The following is a 13,624-nucleotide window of genomic DNA, read 5'->3' as shown; positions in this document are numbered from 1 at the left end:
ATTCTTATATGTTTAATTTTTTAAGACTTTGCAAAATACCATAAACGAAATGCTAAAGAATGTCTTTAAGGGACTAAAAGAAACTCAATTCTATCACTGTCACTAATAATTCGATTAAACCAACATAAACATAGCCCTCTAATGCTAAAGGCACGCTGTTCTGAAATGTGCAGGCTGTCTGAAGGTCCTGCTACATCTGATCTCTGCCCTGTGGACTTTAAAAATTGAGAAATGTACAGATAGAAGTTGCAGATCGAGAAGTACAGCGTGAATTCGTAACTCTGCTGATCGCAAGTATGGTAGTTTACATTTTCGGATCTAACCGTTGCCCTTTTTGATTGAGTTTTGGCTTCTGGTCCATGCAACCAGCTCTTCTGTACTCAAATTAACTATGTTTGTGTTAGTAGAGATGGAATATTATGTTACTTTTGTACTAGTAGTTTTGTGATTTGTGCCGCGGTCGATTTGGTAATGTTTCGGTTAAACAATAAAAGCAAATACAAGAAATGGGATAACTCAAGAATGGAGGCAAGAAGGAAAAAACTTCCACCAGTAACGTTAGATACCAAAATGCCTATTGACAATTATAGGCAACATCGTTCTGTTTCTAGGGAACAATGCTGTTGACTTAACCTCTCCAAAATTACTGAGTGCGGTAGCACAGTGGTTAAGGGACTGGAGCTTAGGGCCAGGATATAAGTTACCTTCATCAAATTCCCATGTACAGTCGTGGACAAAACGAGCGAGACCCCTCACCTTTTCGTCATGCTGATACGTACAGCTTTAAAGTCTGCTACACAGCATAACAGGCAAGGCGACGAAGTGCTACTAACATACTATGCACAGGCGTGAAATTAACGAACTATCCGAATTTTCTCAGACTGTTTTCAATTAAGTGTATGACTATATTAATGCTGATTAGTGTGTTAAACACAACACGTAAATATAAGATGTAAATGAAAGAAGAAACGCTAATTAGTATTACCTGTACTAATAAAAATTAATTTCAGCTTATCGAGATAACATAACTGTTTTAGTAAGACAAAGTACCCCAGATCATTACGAATGAGCAAAATAATATGCGTATTTGGCAGCAAAACGGTCTGTGTCAACGTTCAGATCAGTCATACTGGATTACTGTTGCTAACCTACCATGAAAATGTGCAAATTTAGCAATGCGTGAAGATTCATAACGAAATTCAGTTACAAATCATTCAGTGCCACACGTAATTCCATTACTGACAGAAGCAGAAAAAGTAATCAGTAAGAGGTATGAAATTCTACAAGAGTTTCATATTGACATTCACAGGGCGCCGGTACAGAATAAAGGTATCAATAAAACGTATTGGGGGCGAGAGAATTTCTTAAAATTGCTTTACTGCTAGTCCATCTGCCTCCATCGAGATTAGAACTGAAAAACAAACCAGACCTCCCATGCAGTAGCAAACACCTTTCACTACGCTAGCAGACAACCCAGGCAAACAGCCCTCTATTATTACCCTAGACTTGAATAAACCGGCAATTTCGCAATGAAAATGGCAAAATGATCTGCAGTTTCTGTTGCATAGAGCTTTCTGGACTCAAAAACAAGAACTTTCTTCGTTTATGTCACCGCTTATGTGTCAATCATTCGGGATATTTATCGAATAACAAAATACTGTTATTAGCGAGCAAATTTAGTAGGATAATTCTTCACCACCCCAGAAAATAAACGGCTACACAGCTGCCAAACGTATTCTACAATGTTTCGAATTCTCCATTAGACTCGCCACAGCCAGAAACGTTCATTAGCCGAAGTTTTTCTTACGCTACCTAGCACCGGGAATTCTCGCACTTCTAAAACGCGGTGGCATTAATACTGTGATCAGAATTACCACGTGTATATGCAAATGGATTTTATGTATATGCAAATGGATTTTAGTTGCATTCCTGTAAACGTGATTTGAATCTAAAGCACAGCTACGAGTAATATGATGATGTATCGACTGCAACTAGAACATTTCCAAGAAGGAATAGGGAGAATTATTTATACGGCCCTCATATTCAATAACTGTTGTAGCTATTTTCTTTGTTAGGATTTCGTCAGCGAAATCGGTAAAAATGGAAGCCTGCTAGTATCACTTTCCTGACCGTCTATCTGTCTACCCAGCCCTTAAAACCCGTTTTGCTAATTCGTAACGATCTGGGGTACTTTGTCTTACTAAAACAGTTATGTTATCTCGATAAGCTGAAATTAATTTTTATTAGTACAGTTCATACTAATTAGCGTTTCTTCTTTCATTTATATCTTATATTTACGTGTTGTGTTTAACACACTAATCAGCATTAATATAGTCATACACTTAATTGAAAACAGTCTGAGAAAATTCGGATAGTTTTTCAATTTCACGCCTGTGCATAGTATGTTGGTAGCACTTCGTCGCCTTGCCTGTTATGCTGTGTAGCAGACTTACGACCGTACATTTCGTGGCTTCCCTTAGCCAGCTAAGAAGAATCTCGGAGTGATTCCTGTAAGACGTTTACAGCCAGTTTTCTATCAATTTCTTGTCCAACTGAGCTAATGAAATCAACGTGAACTGAAAATTAACCCGTATTTTCATTCAGTTACCATATTTGCCTACTTTCGTTTTCATTATCCTTACCATAACTACAAAGAAGAGAGTAAAACTGCTTCAAGGCAGTGCCACATGGATGAGTTAGAAATATAAACCCTTAGTCTGGACTTCGATATATTCCTGATTATCTCCATCTCATCTAGTCGTTGAAATCTAAGAACAAACCTCCATAAATAAAATATTCTTGGCCGTTAGTTTGTCTTCAGCAATAGGTACGCCGGTTCGAAGTTTGCTTTTGTCATGGCTATGGGTTTAAAATGTATCATTATTATGTGTAAATATGTGTACGTGCCAAGAAAGAATCAAAATTCAAGTGAATGATTTTGTGAGTGTGCGTAACGGAGTACCAGTATACGGTGTATAAAGTGTCTGGTAGCTGACAATGGCATTAGGGAGTCGAATAATAATGTGGTGTTGGTAAAAAGCTGTCTAGCCGAAAATTGATTGTTAACTGAAATCGTAGTCTTCTTCGGTAATTTAGTAAGAAGGTGTCGTAGCTAGTCCTCAATTTTCGTGAGGCAGTTAGTTACCTCAAGAATGCAGTAGTCTTTAAAGCTACTGTAAACAGACGTCATCCTTGCGTAAGCACCATAATGGGTATATCGTAGTGAATAGTTTAATTTATGTCTATTCTGTGACTCGTAGTGTGTGTGCAATGCTACGAAGTCTACAGCAATTACCCAGTATGTATAGTGAGTCTCACAAAAGAGTATCCAAGAGTGTACCGCATTGTGGCCTGCGAGACACACGTGGTATTATGTGTACTGTCACTCAAAACGAAAAATGTAACACTAATTATGACCTCCGTCAGTCACTAATTCTCACATAACCGGACGAAAACTGTGAAAGAATGGACACAAAACGCACTCTGGTTATAGTGCACTTCAAATAGTGCGTCCTTTTGCAGACGTAATAAATCCCCCAGCAGAACCAGCAATTAATGTGCTTCCGGTTTCCATCTCTTCATATCTTCTCGTGTGTAGGCTCACAGTGTCTTACTGGGCCTTAAGACCCGTGTGTCACCTATAAAACATGTCAGGCTACTTTATGGTAACTCAACCTAACAGTTTGTTCTGTGATATGCAACCTGATATGCTTAATCCTATTTTACACAAACCTTCAAACTTCTTTGCAAACATTTTTGTGTTTGACTATTTCTTTAAACTTGGACAAGATAAAAACAATTATTTTTTAATGTTCTTAGCCCTGAATTTTATACAAGGCACACAATATCTGAAAAAAAAAAACGAGATCGTCACTGGATGTCATTCTATGGGAAAATGTTTCACCTGTTATGAGGCTATACAGGGTGTTGGGAACCTTAATATGTACCCACTTTAGTGTGGTAGTTGTTTTCTTCTCTTTGTCTGACAGTATTACCACCAACACATCACATAATTTACTACCTGCTTTTTGGCCGGCCCGTGTGGCCGTGCGGTTCTAGGCGCTTCAGTCTGGAAACGCGTGACCGCTACGGTCGCAGGTTCGAATCCTGCCTCGGGCATGGATGTGTGTGATGTCCTTAGGTTAGTTAGGTTTAAGTAGTTCTAAGTTCTAGGAGACTGATGACCACAGCTGTTGAGTCCCATAGTGCTCAGAGCCATTTGAACCATGTTTTGAACTACCTGCTGTTTACTGCAAGGTCGAAACAGCCCCGCAAAGTGGACTACACGTGTCGGTATAGCCTACCTGTTTTGCGTCCATGTGTACACAGTTCAGTACCTGACCTACTACCCAGATAAAATAAATATTAATGGCTTTCTTGTGCCATGTATACTTAGAGGTACTAACCAAGCTAGAAACAATGTGTTGTATTGTATTGTATTGTATGGAACTGGGGACCTAGAAACGACGGAGAGGCTTCGTCCCTGCCGTAGCCCGCAGTGGTACACAATCCCACAACAGGCTACAGCGGTTGACTCACCCTACCGCCGCCCCTCACTGGAACCAGGGTTATTGCGCTGTTCGGCCACCAGCGTGTTTGCGTGGTAGCGTAATTATGGTGTACGCGTACGTGGAGAAAGTGTTTGCGCAGCAATCGCCGACATAGTGTAACTGAGGCGGAATAAGGGGAGGCAGCCCGCATTCGCCGAGGCAGATGGAAAACCGCCTGGCCGACACACCGGACCCCGACACTAATCCGACGGACGCATTCGTGGTGGGGACCGGCACCCGTACGCGCCCGGAAAACAGTGCGTCAGACCGCACCGCTAACTGGTCGGACTAGCTAGACCATGCTACTCATAATAGCTATAACTATTAGTCCGCAAATGACGTAAATATTGATGAACTGTGGTTTACCACAATTTCCTCAGTCATAAACAGAAATATCTGCACTCATACTGCTAACAAAAAATGTTCAAATGTGTGTGAAATCTTATGGGACTTAACTACTAAGGTCATCAGTCCCTAAGCTTAGACAGAACTGAAACTAAATTATCCTAAGGGCAAACACACACACCCATGCCCGAGGGAGGACTCGAACCTCCAACGGGACCAGCCGCACAGTCCATGACTGCAGCGCCCGAGACCGCTCGGCTAATCCCGCGCGGCTACTGCTAACAACCTGTATAAATGGTTCAAATGGCTCTGAGCACTATTGGACTTAACATCTGAGGACATCAGTCGCTTAGAACTCAGAACTCCTTAGACCTAACTAACTTAAGGACATCACACATATCCATGCCCGAGGCAGGATTCGAACCTGCGACCGTAGCGGTCGCGCGGTTCCAGACTGAAGCTCCTAGAACCGCTCTGCCAAACCGGCCGGCCAACCAGTGTAAGACCAATTAAAAACATGTATTGTCAGCAAGACTACAAATTTTAGTACTTATCTGCAAAAGCCCTTTAAGTCTTTAAGTATCCACCTCGAAACAATCGTCTTTGTTTTCAATCCAGAAACTTTTTGGAACATTTTTACATCTCAGTAAGCTCTGAATCCTCACAATTCGACGAACGCACATCGAGGTAACAATAATTTATATATGAGCAGATAATACAGTATTTAGTTTGAGATTACTGTAACATTTGTTATGTGAACAATTTCGTGGCTCTTCTCTGATAAGTTAAAATCACTGTGTCCAACTGATATAGATTTTTTAGTTTATAGTAGATAGCAGACTGCAAGTGACTCACTTAGTATTCGCCAAATGGAAAAGGCATTATTACGAAGGGAAACTGGTGGCTGCTGTCAAGACTACGCAAATTACTGATCTCAATTTGAAGTACTGTTTTCGAAGCGATGGACACGGTGACTGTGAAGCAACGCATAGCAAAGGCTGTGTTGGCGACAAAGGGGTTTCTCAAGAGCCGTGCCACCGTAAGGGTTTTCAGGCTCCATGTGGAATCATCCTGCAGACTCACTGTTTTCTCTGCGTATAGGCAACTCGATCAGCTTGTGTCTTGACTGCTGATGTTTCCAGATTCAGCAGATTCCGGCCATTGCTGGAATGATGTAATATTGCGATCTAAAGGTGTCAGCTGCGTGGAAGGGTGTTGAATCTACTATTCAGCAAGCTAAATGCTTATCCACTAGATATAAATCAATCCGTTATCAACTCCAGTCTATCCTGTTTAACCTGCTTCGCATCGAAAGTCTCTGCACGTTCACTCAAAATATGCAATACTGGAGGTGAGACGTTTCAGAAGAATGGGAGCTGCCTGATGCCTGATGTCTACCACTGGACTTGCTGATACGTCAAAGTTCTTCCAATCGAAGCTAAATGCAAGAGGTGACGAGATCGTTCACACTGCTGAGATTTGATGATTGGTCATTAGGCTGTTACCGTCACTCTGTGATCGTATTAGAAGTAAACATTTCTTTTTTCACATTCACTCTTCTCACTGGTTTGATGTAGCAATCAAGTACTCCTCTTCCGAGGAGAATAGCACTTGTACTCATCGTCCTCAAATATTTGTTGGATATATTCCAGTATCAAAAGTTCCCCTGCAGTTTCTACTCTCTACAATTCCTTAGTACCATGGAAGTTATTTTCCAATTCTTTAACACATATCCATCATCCCGTCCCTTCTTCTTGTCAGTTTCCCCACATGTTCGTTTCCTCACCGAGTCTATGTACAGCCTTCTCAGTTGTTATCTTGTTCAAAAAAATGGTTCAAATGGCTTTGAGCATTATGAGACTTAACATCGGAGGTCATCAGTCCCCTAGATCTTAGAACTACTTAAACCTAACTAACCTAAGGTCATCACACACATCCATGCCCGAGGCAGGATTCGAACCTGCGACCGTAGCGGTCATGCAGTTCCAGACTGAAGCGCCTAGAACCACTCGGTCACACCGGCCTGCAGTTGTTATCTTGTCAGTCCATCTGATTTTCAACAGCATTACCTCTCAACCGCTTCTGTTCTCTTCTTTTCCTGTACAAGGTATTGAGGCAATGTGACAAAGTTGATGCTGACCGGTCTGTCGAATATGGTAAGCGGATCACATGACAACATCATCACTATACTTTACAAGCTACAGTATTTTTATATTTCACTCCCATGTGTGTGCATTTGTACATCTAACTGTTACACCGTGCAGCAGAGTAGAGTCGGTGACTTTGCAAACGTCCCTTGTGGTCGCGAAACTCCATACAAGTTTGTCGATTCAGCCGCAATTTCGTAAAAAGTGGTATAGACAACTTTCAATATAGTGATCAGGGCTCCGCACTGGAGACTGGGCTAGTTAAGACAGCCGTTTCATTAATTATCTCAGTGAGCTGGAGCGAAGGATTTCATCCTACCTGTACTCTGTGAAGCTCTCGTCGATATTGTCCCTGGAAGCAGCTATTGTAGCGCGTTGGATTCTTCAGAAGCTGAAAGCAGGCGACCTGTTGCTATAATGGTGGTTCGGGTAGCTAATCTATATGAAATAAGTCCTGGGAATCCGTTACGATGCATGCGTAAAATAGCAACAGTTTAATATTATCTAACGATTTGTCTCAGAAAGTTAATAAAATCCGAGAGTGTGGTAAAGCCAACAGTTACACCAGAACAAGTTCCGTGTTCACCTCGTCGCCGGGTATCACATACGAATAGGCTCCGACTACATCCTATCGCCGACTGGCGCACAGCCGAAATCTTTTTCTTACATCGTAAAACTTCGTAGCTCTTCGTATATCTTCGGTATGTTAACAGTACTCATTCGTTCGCTGAATTTTATGGTTTACTACACAGCGTTGCTACTGCATTGAGGCTATGACGACCTATGGGCTTCTCCTAGTACCAGTTATGCCAAAGAAAGACTTTAATCGTTAATATTTAATTAAGTAAAATGCGGCAGTTCGCGCCAAAACGACAGTGGTTCCCCTATCTATTGACTGGCGAGTAAGATCTCTTCTCAAGATTCGTGTTCCTCTGCCCACTCTCTTACTCTCTTCATCCACTAACGCGCCATGTGCTGCAGCCGCTATCCCTGTCTACGGGGTGAACAGCTTCCTACTTGTTGCCATCTTATTCTGAAGTACTGCTTAATGTAAACATTCGGGTTGTTTTGGGGGAAGAGACCAACTGCCAGGTTATCGGTCTCATTGGATTAGGAAAGGACGGGGAAGGAAGTCGGCCGTGCCCTTTCAAAGGAACCATCCCGGCATTTGCCTGGAGCGATTTAGGGAAATCACGGAAAACCTAAATCAGGATGACCGGACGCGGGATTGAACCGTCGTCCTCCCGAATGCGAATTCGGTGTGCTACCCGCTGCGGCCCAGTAAACATAAAAAAATAAATTCCCTTCAAAACAGGAGAAATCTCACAGTTTGCATGATATCTGTAGCAGTGTACGTCCATGCAAACAGTCCACTTTCGTAGGTGATGTCAGGATGGCAGGTCGATTCGGTGCCGCTTAAGTCTGAGGCAGCCAGTTCGAATCCAGACAAGAGGATGTGGCAACGTGAAACTCCTGCAATATTCGCCAATGTACTGGATTAAATTGCGAACAAAGCGGTAGTGTCCTTCGTAGTGCGCTAATCTGACAAGTTTGATGATGATCCCTACGTCAAATGGGGACGTTGAGCTGACAACTCAATTGGCGCTATTCGAGGAGAACAGACCATGTGCTGACACCAGTTTCATCTCTCCTTTCACTATCATGCAACAAGGAGATGACTTCACAAAGGCAAACACACACACATAACCACACACACACACACACACACACACACACACACACACAATAGATTGACAAATATACATCGGGAAAGTTTGGGTCGCAGACAGACACAGTAAACGCAAAGTTTGTACTGTTGTGTGTCTCGTACAGTGTCGAGAAAATTGTAATCGATGCATTACTTAATAACGCAGGCGATATTCAATACAAATTTGTTGGCAGAGTAGTGAAATAAATTATTCACAGGGCCTTCAAGGATCTTTGGTATCAGTTCCGTCTTCTGCAAACGTTCATTACACTACTCTACAAGACAGTGTCTGACTGCATGTCGGATTTAGTAAATTTATTCTAAAATAGAAAATATTAGCACCGTCAGTTACTGTTTATTAGTAAAAAATGGTTCAAATGGCTCTGAGCACTATGGGACTTAACATCTATGGTCATCAGTCCCCTAGAACTTAGAACTACTTAAACCTAACTAACCTAAGGACAGCACACAACACCCAGTCATCACGAGGCAGAGAAAATCCCTGACCCCGCCGGGAATCGAACCCGGGACCCCGGGCGTGGGAAGCGAGAACGCTACCGCACGACCACGAGCTGCGGACTGCTTCTAACACTTAGCCACTTTACACAGTAACGTTAACTGGTTCACACTTCACGACGAATTGATTGGCACTCACCGACCCCAAGAGGGCAGCTTTGCGGGTTGTGAGCTTTAGTTTATCTGTTTGTTTACAGACCATTCCCAGAAACTGTTTACGCGGGCCGGCCCAGCTCTGACCTTAAGCACGAATTAAACGCTCTGCGTTACTGAATTCAACCCGGGGGAATACCAAGCCGGGACAAAATGACGCTCCTTCATTCCGTTCTCTGAGGTTATTCGGGGTTCCAGTCCCACACATCTGTGTGGATTACATGTTTCCAAAATGCGATGAACTGATTATATGTTACAGTTTAAAATTTACAGTTTAAAAACGGGACCTTTTCATTAAATTGTGTATGTTTCTGCACCCAGTTATTCAGGTTTTTTCTCTTTTTTGTGATGTTGATTGTGTTATCTACAATGCCAGTCTGAAAATGATGTAACCAAAAATGTACAGTCTGATGCAAAGATTGTAAATCCGAAGAAAAGAAAAATCTCATACTTGCAGTAGTCTTCTAGGTACTGCAGGCACATATCTTCGGTAACTGTAAAGTTTCAAGAGAAATGGGTAATTTTATGAAAAATTCTTAGGCCGCTAAAATGGCTCCTGGGGCCTAATGGAGGCAAGCAACCTATCTCTGTATTAAGTTAACTCAACGAATATTAGAAACAGTGAATGTCATTTAAGTGTATGGAAACATGTATTATTTAGAACCGATTCATACTTGTAGCTGTCCCAGTGTTTGACAGAATGTACTTGTCTGTCACTCGACGGAATAAAACCCGACCAATTCATTTTCGCGCTAATTTTTGATAGCACATTTGGTGGTATGTGCTGTTTTCAATGAAAGGACTCCAGAGAAACTAAAGTTTTGGGAATATGTAGGAAAGATGTTGAACATCTTATCGAGAGCTTATCGAGGGAACAGCAACAGTAATTATATCACTTGTTACTCATGCACTACATATCTGATAGTATACTACAGTTCCGACTGTAACGACATTTGCAATCATACAGACAGTATGAGAGATAAGGAAGCGACGATCGGAAAAATATTGGAGGTGGTAGGTAGGAGATCATGAATCAGCAGTATGTGTGAGGCATGTGTTTGTTAGCTTCACATATTTCATAACAAACTGCTGTCTGCTAAATAGGCGTTGCTAGTATTACGTACTGTAGAGCAACATCCCACAGTCGTATGGTATGTGGAAGGCTGAGATGGCCACATTTTACAGGAACGCCTGACCGAAATTGGTTCAAATGGCTCTGAGCACTATGCGACGTAACTTCTGAGGTCATCAGTCGCCTAGAACTGAGCATCATGACTGATACAGGGATTAGTGATCACTAACCTAAGGACATCACACACATCCATTCCAGAGGCAGGATTCAAACCTGCGACCGTAGCAGCAGCGCGGTTCCGGACTGAAGCGCCTAGAACCGCTCGGCCACAGAGGCCGGCTGAACTCCTGACCGGTTGTCGAATATGCACCATTACTCGGTTCAATAACTTGCAGAAATAGACTTCGTGTATAATGACACATGATGTCTGTTTTGCAACAGACATCATTCCTATCGCAAGAAATTTAATGCCGCAGATAGAATTTTATAATAATCTGTTGTATTCGAACGACAAATCTCTAGCTCGTATTGATTCTTCAAAACGACCCGACTTCCTCCTGTTAGTTAGAAAGAGTAGCATGTCGAAAATATTGCTGATGAGTCACATGGGCTGCTCTTGTAATTAATACAGTCAAATGTGAGGATGGTTCATGCAGAACCGAAAATGGTCATTTTCGGAAAATTAAGGCATTATAGAAGGGGAATAAAATCCGTTTTGAACGACGGTCACGTTCTGTTGCCACGGAAGAGTCATGTGACATCTAGAGAGTTTTAACTATCGCAGTGAAATGAAATGACGGTAAGACATTATTGGCTTGGAGATGCCACCTATGCCACCTAATGTTGCCCGGCCGTCTTGTGCAAGCCATTTTATTTGACCCCACTTTAGCGACTTGCGAGTCGGTGATGATTATTTGATTATAACACAACACCCAGTCACCGTCCGACCCCGGCGGAAATCGAAGGTGGGCTGCCCCCTGCATGGTAGTGCAGCATGTTGCCATTATGCCCCACATGAGTCAACCAGGATAGTAATTGTTGTTGTTGTTGTGGTCTTCAGTCCTGAGACTGGTTTGATGCAGCTCTCCATGCCAGTAAAGCTGCATGCCCTCGGGAAAAATTACGGCCGTAGTTTCCCCTTGCTTTCAGCCGTTCGCAGTACCAGCACAGCAAGGCCGTTTTGGTTAATGTTACAAGGCCAGATCAGTCAATCATCCAGACTGTTGCCCCTGCAACTACTGAAAAGGCTGCTGCCCCTCTTTAGGAACCACATGTTTGTCTGGCCTCTCAACAGATACCCCTCCGTTGTGGTTGCACCTACGGTACGGCCATCTGTATCGCTGAGGCACGCAAGCCTCCCCACCAACGGCAAGGTCCATGGTTCATGGGGGGGGATAGTAATTAAATTGTGAATTTGTTATATAGTTAAACGAGGACTTAAAGTAGCACGTTTATGGAGAAAGGAGAATCGAAACGACAAAAAGAGCAGACAACATTTCTGTCGAATGTAAAATCTTCAAATTTTTGTTTTCATAATCGACATTTAGACCCCTCTGTTGGGACCTTCAACTTTTTCGAGTCCCCAGTTATCAGAACGTTCACTTACAAAAGGGAGTTTTACCGAGCTTGGTCTGAAAAAGGGGAGTTGTCGATTGCAATTATTCCAGTTAGTAAGTTTTGTATGCCGCCTGGAAGGCGGCACGTGGGTCTGCTCCTGAAAACCGAAAGTTTGGCCGAATGAAGGAAGCGTGTAGGAGCAGGTGAGGTAAAACACGTCGATACTGCAAGTAAGTAAAAGTGGTTTAGTGGTGCATGAATATATATATAGAGGCATACATAACTTTGCACAGATGAGCACGTAGGTGCGAAATCTCTTTATGAAGCGAAGCAGAAGCGAAGTGTCTCGGTCGTCTGCTCTTGATCAAATGGGCTGAATCTGGAACGGAGCTCTTGGATCTGAACAGCGCCGGCTAGAGGGCGCTGTCGTCGTTGTCGGTGTCGTAGTGCCAACCTACGAACTTGCACCTACGCCGTGGCATCGTAGGTATCGATACCACACGAAGGGTGGGCCATCATCGTGTCATACGCAGCTATAATATGCCGAGAAATAGAGGGGTAATGTTTACCAAAATATTATTGACATGCCGCAGAGGTGGCTCCCTGGCTTCTGTTTGTATTCCTCTGGCACCGTGTCTGCTTATTTACTTCTCCGACGGCGGGAAAACACAAAGCTGGAGTCCTGTAGCAGTCCTCTCTATCGAATTTACTTTCGGTGTTAAGAGACCTCGGCCGTTCCTCAGACTTTCCGTCTATCAAAAAATGGCTCTGAGCACTAAAACTCAAACCTAACTAACGTAAGGACATCACACACATCCATGGCCGGGGCAGGATTCGTACCTGCGACCGTAGTGGTCATACGGTTCCAGACTGAAGCGCCTAGATCCGCTCGGCCACCCAGGCCGGCTTCCGTCCATCAATGTAACATTGTTTGCCTTGTAACTGTAGATCCTCAGCGCAGTGATCATGTCCCGCTCCCGCAAATTTCACATTTTGTTTTAGGCAGATGTGGCATTTGTGCTCGTTAATCTGTTCTCTTATTGTCCTTCGCGTTCCGCCTATGTACACTTTGCCATAGCCACGCGGCACTTCATAGACTCTCGCATAGCGGAGGTGATCTAGTGTGTCCGTTTTCTGTTCGAAAAAGTCGATTGTGATTTATGAAGGTGAAATTCGAGGAGGAACATGACGCGGTCTAACTATCTACACGATATTACCATCAGTGACAACGGCTTCAGAAGGTTTCAGACTTACATAAAATTTCTTTTCATGATGTAACTCTCTCCTCACTAATGAAGATGTGCTGCTACGTCGTACTTGTTACGAAAGAAGTTGAGGGCCAATACAGAGATGAAAGACACGCAGTGCGGCATTGAGCCCTCGCACTCGCTACATCAAACAGCCGGCTGGCGGCGCAACGTGCTGACGCCGACGCGCGTGGGCGCGTTCCTTTTGTTCTGCAGCGACGCGTGCCACGCACTCCGGCAAATGGAGCGCGACAGCGCGCCGGCAAACTTGTGCCGCGACGAGCGGCCAAATGTTGTTTGTTCTGGGGGCCGCTTTGTCTGCCGCGGGG

The sequence above is a fragment of the Schistocerca nitens genome, chromosome 1, assembly GCF_023898315.1.
Source record: "Schistocerca nitens isolate TAMUIC-IGC-003100 chromosome 1, iqSchNite1.1, whole genome shotgun sequence".
Taxonomy (NCBI): Eukaryota; Metazoa; Arthropoda; class Insecta; order Orthoptera; family Acrididae; genus Schistocerca; species Schistocerca nitens.
This window is presented reverse-complemented; position numbering follows the sequence as displayed.